A 10,111-nucleotide genomic window follows, 5' to 3' on the forward strand; every position below is an offset into this window, starting at 1 on the left:
CACAGACCCCAGTTTGAGAATCCCTGAGTTAGCTTTATTAGAATGTATATTTACTTGTGCCTAGCTTGCTAAATGATTTGTGTCCGCAACCTGTCGCCTTCATTATTTATCACTCCTCCAAGTGTTGTGTCATCTGCAAACATTATCAGTGATGCTTTTGTTTTCTTCCAGGTCACTGATAAAAATGTTAAATATAGGGCCAAAAACCAATCCCTGTGCATAACAAATTAAGGAGACAGCATTTTGGTCATAAAGATATTTGTGAAGCAAAAATAAGTGTGGTTGTGGTTTTGATAGACTTGTGGATATAAATGTTGGTTGATTGTTCACCCCCAATATACATTCAGCATCTGTCCCTACAAAAGGAAGACCAACCACCTGCGAACACTAAGGAAAACTCACTATCCATCCCCCGCCCCCCCTTCTAGTTTCTTACACCCTCTGATCTATTAGGTTTGGGGCTCTGGTTCCATTGTTTACTGTTTTATCTGAGTTGACTGTGGCCTTCCTAGCTTGGTGTTTAGTTCAGTTCCTGCTCTGCAAATTCTATCTGACCTCTCTGAGAGTAAAGGGGGGGGGGGGGAGGTTCTCTAGTTCCTGAGAGCCCACAGGTCACTCATCATTTGAACAGGTTTCCCTTTAAAGCCTATCGGATTCACTTATCAATTGATGTACACAGCCCCTGCCATCTTCCAGCCCATACAGGAGGGCCATTGGTAGCTTTATGCATTAATCCTGCATCTTCTTTTAAAGCTAAGTGCTCCAGCACTGAAGATCTGCACATGATGTTGTCTTCCTCGCTGTGTGGTATTTTTGTCTCCCCCTTCAGCAATGCAGGAGAGGTATTTATGTGCATTGTCCCTTTGCTGTGACACGGGGGCCTGCTCAGGACATGCAGAATTTTAGTGTTTTCTTTTCTAGTAATCCCAGCTGTGCCTGGCCCTGATTCTGTCTCCCATTCCTGCTCTTTCTAATCCCATTTGCACTCAACCCTAAGAGTTATTTCTCAGTTGTATCAGAACAGGAGGGAGACAGGATGGACTTTGAATTGCTCTCAGATTAGCCATTTGCCGAAGAATCTGATCTAGTAGATTGTATTCTTAATTCATAATAAAACCAAACTTGCTTCCCTCGGAGTATTATGAAACAACTAGTCCTCCTTTGAGGGTTTGTCCATATGGATCCCACTTTTGGTGTACATGCTGCCATGGATTAACAGGAGTTTTTAATGCCTCAGCCTTCTGTACAGTTTCTTAAGGATATTCCTATTATTGGCCATGCCCCAGAGTTAGCTTCTTTGCAAGGGTGCATCCCAGGCCTCTGACTCAGAGTAGGCCTTTGAGCTACAGCAGCCCCTGTTTCTCAGTGTGGCTCTACAACCAGTCCAAATGAGTTCAGATTCCTGGTCGAGAATTACCCACTCAGCGAGCAATGCAACCAGTCATTATCTGCCATGATGCAGCCCTTTCAAAACAAGCCTGCACTTATTATACACCTGCAGAACAGTATTTAAGCATCATCTAGGTTAGAGCGGTCTAGTAAAGCTTAAGTCAGCATCCGTGGGAACAGAACAGTCTGCCCTGCTTTTCGTGCAGGGATTCATCTCTATCTGTCTCTCTGATCCTGTGTCCAGCTGCTCTAGGCAGCAGCAAACTCAGTTTGGTCTGTTCACCGCTGGTCTCTTTAGCGCCAAAGGCAGCCTGGCTGTGTGCTCTCATGCTGGCCTTGCCCTGGATCTGAGCCTTAAAAGTTAAGGTTTGGTTGTTGGGGCTTTCCGTGTCTCCCAGGCACTCTGTTCATCTGGGGTGGTCCCACCCAAACCAAGGATGTGCCTCCTTCCCCTTGTCCCAATGGAAAAATTAACCCCTTCACACCCACTGGGTAGTAATACAAAGTGAGTGAGTAAACAAACAAAGCCCTGGCTGGGGTGATCTAGTCGGGCTTGGTCCTGCTTTGATCAGGGGGTTGGAACTGGATGACCACCTGCGGTTCCTTTCAATCCTCATCTTCTATGATTCTATGGAACTGAGTCTCATGTTCCTAAAAATCTTACAAAAATTCTCCTGTTCTCCACACGTGCATGAAAGGATGGAGCACATGCACCAGCAGTGAGAGCCAGAGAGGCACAATGTCTCAAAGAACCACAGTTACTCCGAGGTAAGTAATCATTTAGTTTTGGCCCACCAGCACACTGAGCGCACAGGCCTGGGATCAGTAGAATAGGGCCTAGAGGGGAAGTGCATGGTGGGGGGATCAGTGGGACAAATGGCGGGAGCCCCAGAGAATGTGGCTTAAGGGACGAGACTTCTCAAGCAGCGCACATGGTTGAGTGCTAGAGTCCGTGGTATGAGAGGAGGCGTAGTGGGCATCGCTGCATACTTCTGACAGGCAGAGGACAGCTAGACTCAGATTGCACAATTGTGCTCTCAAGGAATTGTCTGCAATTTTCCACCAATATAGGTTGGGATTTTCAATGGCACTTAAGGACAATCAATTTCAACGATATTGGACACTGAAGGGGCATTGTGCGCCTAACTCCCTTAGGCTCCTATAAAAACTCTGCCATAGTCTTCAGTAAATGGACTGTTCTGCTGTTCCTCCCTGTGATAGGGGATATGCCCCACACTGGCAAATTAAGAGCAGTCAGAGTGTCTATTCAGCCCACAAAATTACACTGGGGGAGGGAAGGCAGTGCATTGGGACCAATCTAGTATCATTCCCAGCTGAGAAGCGAGTATGTCACAGGTTGACTGGCCCTTTAAGAAGAGCTGGGCTCAGCTGTGCCTGTGACATAGTAGCTATCCCACATCTTATCCTGATCCAATGAGCTAGAAGGCAGGCAAAGCTCCCCCGGATAGAGTCGTTTCAGGATGTGTGTAGGTTTACACATGCTAAAACAGACCATGAATATAAAACCACTCTTTTGAAAGTGACAGACCTAAAGAGTTTGTCCAGGTAAGGTTGTAGAGGAAGAGAATGCTGGCTGTGCTGACTCTGGCAGAGATCTGGGTCTGTCTTGGGGAACCATGATCATCATCTAGGGAAATGTCTTTTGTTTTTTCATCATTTAGTCCCTGATCTGACAAGCTGCTAATCTCGCTATCTTTACAGCACCTAACAGAACGAGGTCTTGGTTTCTTTGCACCACTGTACTACAGATATGTTTTATTAATATCAGCTTCTTTATTTACTAAGGAAACAGCAGAAAGAATAGGATGGCTGCTCAGCTTAGTCTAATTTTTACTCTTACAGCTGCGGTATCTCTACACCAGCTAGGAGGTACTGCTGCTGCTGAGAGACAAAGCAGTGAGCAGCATGTAAAGAGAGGAGATAAGAAAGCAGCCCAAAAGAAAGAGTTCTGTGTGAGGGCTGTGGTTGCTTGAAAGTGGTGAAAAAGGATGTGAAATTGCTTATGCATGCTAATCAAGTGAGAGAGCAGCATAATTTCACACTACTGTGGTGTCTAAATATCAGCAGTCAAGCAACCACTAAATGCTGCTGCTTAGACATGTTTTTTCAAAGAAAATTGTCAAGATGTTAAATTGCAGCAATGGAAGTTCCTTTGCAGACAGGTTTCAATACATGCCTGTATAATTTATCCTTTCTGGTGTTTGCTTTAATGTTTTTGCTATCGTAAGCCACCTGGGTTTCAAAAAGATGTGGATAATTTTGTTATAAAATTAATAACGGGGTTTTATGCAGGCAAAGATTCAGAAATCAAATCTCATTTTCAGGGCATAAACTGATGAAGGGAGGAATCACAAGTGGTTAACTAATAGAAGTGTGAAAGACAGGATGGGTTGTTGGCCTTTGCTGAGAAGGTGGGAAACATCTGTATTTTAATGAAAATGGTGATTCAGTTTTTCCACTCACTTTTGTATTGCTACCTACTGGATATAAAGGGGGCAAAGCTCTTTCCAAATACAGGAAACTAAGCAATGAAGTGACCCTCTGAGTCATGTAGACGTGTCAGGGTTGGTATGCAGGGACTATCAACATGTGAATGGAGCTACTTTGGTGGTAAAATGGATGACCAATGACCAGTCCACTAACTTTTAACAACTGCTGACCAAAGGGACTTTTGGGATATGGCTGGGCAAGTTACATGTGTGACCAGGGCAGGGAGTGAATGTGAAACCCAAGATGGGGGGGCAATACATGTGTGAATGGCACTTGAAACACAGAACTGAGACATGAGTAGCCTGCAGTGAGAATCCTGCTCGCTTAGTGGAAGGATGATTCAGTCTCCAATGATTGGGTAAGGCAGGAGGTTTTTTGCTGCAAGCATTCAGCCTTCCTTCCAGGCCAGGGCAGAATGGGGCCTGCACAACTGAACAAGCAGATGGTGCTGTGTTAGGTTACGTGCATGTAGACTTTGCTTTACCACTTTAACCTAATGTCCCTAATGCCGTATTCATCTGACTAATAATTGATGTCCTGTGTTGAAAAGGCTGTTTTCTCACTTGCAAAAGCCTGCCAGTTGCACAGCTCCCCCCAGATAAGTATCCAGCAGGGGTTCAAGTTCTTCTGGACCTGCTGAAGGAGCCACAGCAAGAAACGGGTGTCGAAACAAGGGGCCTGTTGTTGGAGTAGCAAAGTAACAGGGCTTCCCCATGCAAAAAGTGGAGGCCCAGGGCTAAGCAGTAGGAAGAGTAAGTTTCCAGATGGACTGCGTAACGGTCCGAGGCCTAGCACGTCTGTGGATCCAGGCCAGCGTTCCTTCAGGTATTGGTCATTACTAGCAGCAGGATACTGGACACAGTGGGTGTCACAGTCCTTGTCAAGCTCCCCTTTGTTTGAAATGCACCAAGCTGCTGTGTTTGGACCCCCATGTTGGTCCTTGTGCGTGTAAGTTGCCTGGGCAGACTTCAGTCACAGTGCCTAGCCTCAGTGGCATGCTTCCTGGGCACAGACCCTGTCTGGTCCCTCTCTCTTGGAAGAGAGTGCTGGCCCTCAACACACCGCAGTAGCTTAAGCACACACTTTCCCACAGCTCCGCTCTTCTGAGCCCTCAGGTTTATAGTTTATCCTGGCAGCTACACCTGATAATTGAAGCAAATAGCCACAGACTTTACAGAGGAACGTTTTAAACAATCACTCTTCACTTGGGCCAGCACAAGATACACAGATCCATGCAAAGTAAGAAACATGTACAGGCACCTCCTGGCCCCAGTTGCTTCACCTCTCTTGAGCATTCTTTAGGATTTGGTCAGGGTCCTCCAAGGAGTTCAGGATCCTTTCTCTCCCCATTCTCCTTTGGCGCATGGAGTCTCTGCTCTGACTCCTGCAGTTATGGTCCTTCTGCTCAGCTGGCCAGACAGCCAGAAAGGTTCCCTCTGCCTTAATCAGCCTGCTCCAGTCCAGACCTCTCACCCATTAGTTCTTAAGGGCTGTTCATTGTGCCCAGGCTGTGTTCCCCTGCTGGAGATTTTTCCACTCCTCTTGAGAGCTGACAGCTGGTTTCACCTAAATTGCAGCTCCTTCTACGCTGCAGCTCGTTCTTTGTTCTGCCAGGACCTAGGGGCCTATTCACTTGTTGATGACAGTACTTAATGTCTGTCTCATTCAAAGGCAGAAGTTCAGGCATGGCTCCCTGTCTCCTCACCATCACGGGGGTCGCTGGAAAGAAGTTAACTCTTTGAGACTGAGTAGGTAGCAATCCAACAGTGAGCGGAGAAACTGAATCATACAGTTTTAATACAAGTACAGAAATTTCCCACATTCTTCTCCTCAGGATATTGGCCCAATCTGGAATAGCAAACCTCACTGGCCTAAATAATCAACCATTCCAACTCCTAGGCACCTGCACCAGCAAGTATCATAATCTCTCGTTGCCCTTAGGTGACCACTGTTTTAGATTGCATAATGAAGTTGTCCATGGTCTTTGAAGGAAGGGAAAATTCTCTCTCTCCTCTTCTCCCCCTAACTACACTCACCCATTCCTTTAAAGAAACAGGGTTCCTGACTTTTGCCCTTCCTGGTTAATTTTTGGTGGCCTTCTATTCCATGAATGAATGTGCCTTTCAAACCTAGAAGCTGACTCCAATATTCTGGTTTTCAAGCTTTGTCATTGTCAAGCTGTCCTGCAGTGGGTCCAGAGCATGAGTGCCAAACTCCAGGCAGAGTGTTAAGGTTTAGGGCACAACCCCAAATGGGCTAGTTCTATACTTCAATCTCCCCAACCAATTACCAAGTGTAACCTCCTTAGATACTATAACAGCTATGGAGTCCCAGACAGTTCCTTTGGATACTCTGATCTGTCTTGCCACTCAGGTAAGCCTGCCTTTGTGATAGATGATCTCTTGCACCAGGAATCACAGCAATATTTGGGTTAGCCCCAAAGGACCAGTCATTTACCTATGTCAATTACACCTTAGATCTCACACCACAGACAAGGCTTGTAGCCAATCCTATAATAAACTACATACAGATTTATTAATAGGAAATAGGAGCATTTACAAGGTTACAGCAAGTAAACATACATATACAAATGAGTTCCAATTGTAAGTTTCAAAAGTAATAGAAGCTTCCATGATAAGCAAGCTCTATATGTTCTCTAGGGCTAACCCAGGCTAAGCACTGGAGATCTTTTGCTTATACCTAGTAATCCTTGCCTCCTGGAATCCAAGCAGCATAAAGAGACAGTTCCTCCTTTTTAGGGGTTTTTATTCCCTTTCTCCTTCTGTGTTGAGCTGCAAACTCTACTGATGGGAGAAATTCACTTGCAATTCTCATCTTTTGGGGGGGGCAGAAGAGTAAACAGTCTTTTGTGCTCTACAATGTTCCACTTGAATCAGTCTGGTGTTGATGGACCTTTCTTAGTTGCCTGGAGGTAACACCTACCTTCTGTTGGAGATCCGTGCTTCACACTAGTTAGTATCTCTTTCCTCTCTGGTGATTTACACAGTTACAGAGGTTTACAGTGCAAACACTCAAATATTACCTTACAGTATGGGGTCCAGATGTTATAAGTGAGATTAATGCAGGCAGCAATTCTCAAGCGTTCCACAAAGTCTAAACGCTAAAAACATTTATAATTCTAATATCTTTTTTTTTTTTTTACCATACTACCACAGAGGTGAGTCACACGGACATCAACTATGTTTGTCAATGTTTAGGGGCCACATGGGGACCGTAGCCTAAGCTGGCACTTGGTCTGCCAGCATCACGGTCATGCCGCTCTCTCTTCAAAATACCCAGCAAGCCGACATTAAAGGGGTTATTGTAACGGAGTGCTGTAAGAAAACAGAAGAAAATTCTGCTTGTTGTATTAAGGGCTTTGTAACAGGAGCCATCAGCAGGATATTGTAGAAAAAAACCCCTATGAGGCATGAGGCAGCTAACTGCTTGTATTTTTAGATGAGCTATTACGCTTTTTAAGTACAATGGTTGCATTGCTGCTGCAGTCCTTATCTCTTGCCCTAAGTAGGGGGTTGGGTTTGTTTTCTGTACAGGAAGAAAGAGCAACATGAACTGGTGTAAGAGAAGGGAGAACTTTTGAACTGGCTAGTTGATGAGCATTAAACACTAATCTGAAAACAATGCTGTAAGGTCACCGCTTAATAAGGAATTTCCCCCACAATCTGAGTCAGGCATTCACACCAGAGACATAATTCCAAACACTGAGTAATGAATCCTGTATAACCCACCTGAGGTAGGCAAACATTAGTGTTTTGATTTTACAGCTGAAGGTGAGAGACCACAGGGCCAAAGCAATTGCTTGTGTAGCTTCATTGACTCTAGTGGAGTTCCACCAATGTGAATTTAGTCCATTATGATTATAATTTATGCAAGGTCATAGGTGGCATTTGATGTCAAAACTGGAATTAGTACTGAGAAGTTCCTGGTTCCCAGGCGTGGTCTTAGATCAGGCCTCTTTTTCTATGAAATACGACTCATCCTGTTTGATTTCCCTAGCATCATGTTGCCATGTCACCTCATTTTAGCCACATAAATAATTTTGCACAGGTGCCTTTTGCATTAAGTCACACTGGTCGTCATCTCCCTATTCCCATTTCTTGCAATTTGCTGAGAGCACAGCTGAAGCCTCCACATGGGAATGGAAGGAGACCAGGCTGCAGTGTAGTCCTTAATAGACTCCGGATTTTAAAAATGTACTCTGGATGATTTGGCAAACTTTAGAGCATGGGAGGAGGGGCCAGTTAACCCAGTGTTGGATTAAACTCTGAGGTGGTCCTACTGCACTAGAGTTGAGTGGAGAAGTTAGTTTTCACTGAAGATTTCAGTTCTATTTGGTTCATGTAATTAGATATTTATGCTAAACATTTTTCATATAACAGAGCTTAAGGTTCCTGCTGAGAGAAACTATCTAACAGACTACATTCAAGGAAAAGTCCAACAATTCAATGGGGTAGCATCTTAGACGAGCATAGCAGCCACTGAGACAGGTGTGTGATTTAGGTGACTTAATCTGCCCTTATCTCTTGGCTTTTCCCATTAATTTCCCATTAGTTTTAAAGTGCAGATACATAAGGCCTTAAGATCACCCAGGGTAAGGACAACAGTAGACCATGGCATCCAATATCTGGCCATGTCTCATTTCCTTACACATAGTCTTGCTGCAAAAGACAAAGGACCTGATTCTCGTTTACACTCAAGGCGCTCTACAGTGCTCTGATGATCTCTTTATAGTGGCAGAGTGATGCAGAGGGGCCTTAAAGGAGAATCAGGCATCAGTTCTTTTCCCCTCTGAATTTTCCAGTCTGGGGTGGAACTGGGCCAGTTTGTAGTAACTTGGTATCTTTTTCCTGGTAACTGTGGTCTCATGCTTCAGACTCTCAGCTTTTATGTAAAGAAAAAAGGAGTTTCTTCAGGTTACAATTGTAAAAATAAGCATGAAAACACCAACAGCTGTGCAAACCAATGCTGTGTTGTCATCCTGAAACAATAGCTCTGAGCAGGGTAAACTACCTCCCGTTTCTCTCTCTGCGTCTTGGGTATTGTCACAACCCGGCTGGACACTCACCAGGCTATTGTGTTTGGGTCTCACACTCGGGACTGAGGTATGTACTTTTAAGCTTCCTGAGGCTGAGCAGAGTCCAAGGTCCGCCTCTGATCTCAAGCACGTCTCAGAGTACAGCTTGTCTGGCTCACAACCACTTCTGACAACTAAAACTCCACAGTCCAGCTGCCGTAGGCCCCCAGCGCCAGTGCTGACCCCCAAGACCCTCCAGTTACTTAAACATCCCCTTCCCCTGAGCTGCAAGCTTGTGGGCACTCTAGATTACAGTTCACCTTTCTGGGGACACGGAATAGTTGAAGCACATAGGCTTTGCAAAAGGAATTTCTAACTCATTCCTTTTTACTTTAGACAGCACAAGAGATATACGGGTCCAGACAAAACAATGAAACACCTACACACACCCTTCCCTGCCTCAGTTTCCTCAGTACTCTGGACCGTTCTTCAGGTCAGTGGAACCCAGGATGCTTCCTCTCCTGCTGCATGCGGTGTCTCCTCTCATCTATATTCAGCCTGCTGGTCACTTTTCTCACTCTCCAAAAGGGCCAGTGGGAAACTATTTAAAAAAAAAAAAAAAATCTCCAGTCCCCTTAGTCAGGTGATCTCCTGATCAGCCTTCTCAGGTGATCAAAGTCCCCCACCACATGATCCTTTGCTTATTTACCAGCCCATCTGGGCAGACTGGTTTTTCTTGCCAATAGCCAACTCTTTGTCCAAGGGTACATCCCTGTGAAAGAGGCCCATCAAGGTTTAACAGCCTTCCATGGTCAGCCCTGTGTCACACACTGCCCCTGGGAATTCCAGTCCGACATGGAAGTAAAAAGACCACAGACAAAACTCATGTTAAAAGTGGAGTTTGCAGCTTGACACAGAGATATACATAGTCTTCATGATCTCTGACTGAATTCATATGTTGTGCAAAGACAGATCATGACAGCTGTTAACCCTGACTCTTAACAATGGTAGTTTAAGAATTCCCTCCACTGTGGCTATTCCCTTGGCAGGAAATAGCATGGTACAGCTTATATCCAAATCTTAGAGAGAGAGAGAGAGAGACACACACACACGCACCCCCGATGTTTCCTAAGGTGAGAAGAAAGAGCGTGATAAGTACTAAGAGAGCAAAACTTT

This window comes from Emydura macquarii, unplaced genomic scaffold (assembly GCF_026122565.2).
Source record: "Emydura macquarii macquarii isolate MOO-44397 ecotype Brisbane River unplaced genomic scaffold, CSIRO-AGI_Emac_v2 contig_1254, whole genome shotgun sequence".
Lineage (NCBI taxonomy): Eukaryota > Metazoa > Chordata > Testudines > Chelidae > Emydura > Emydura macquarii.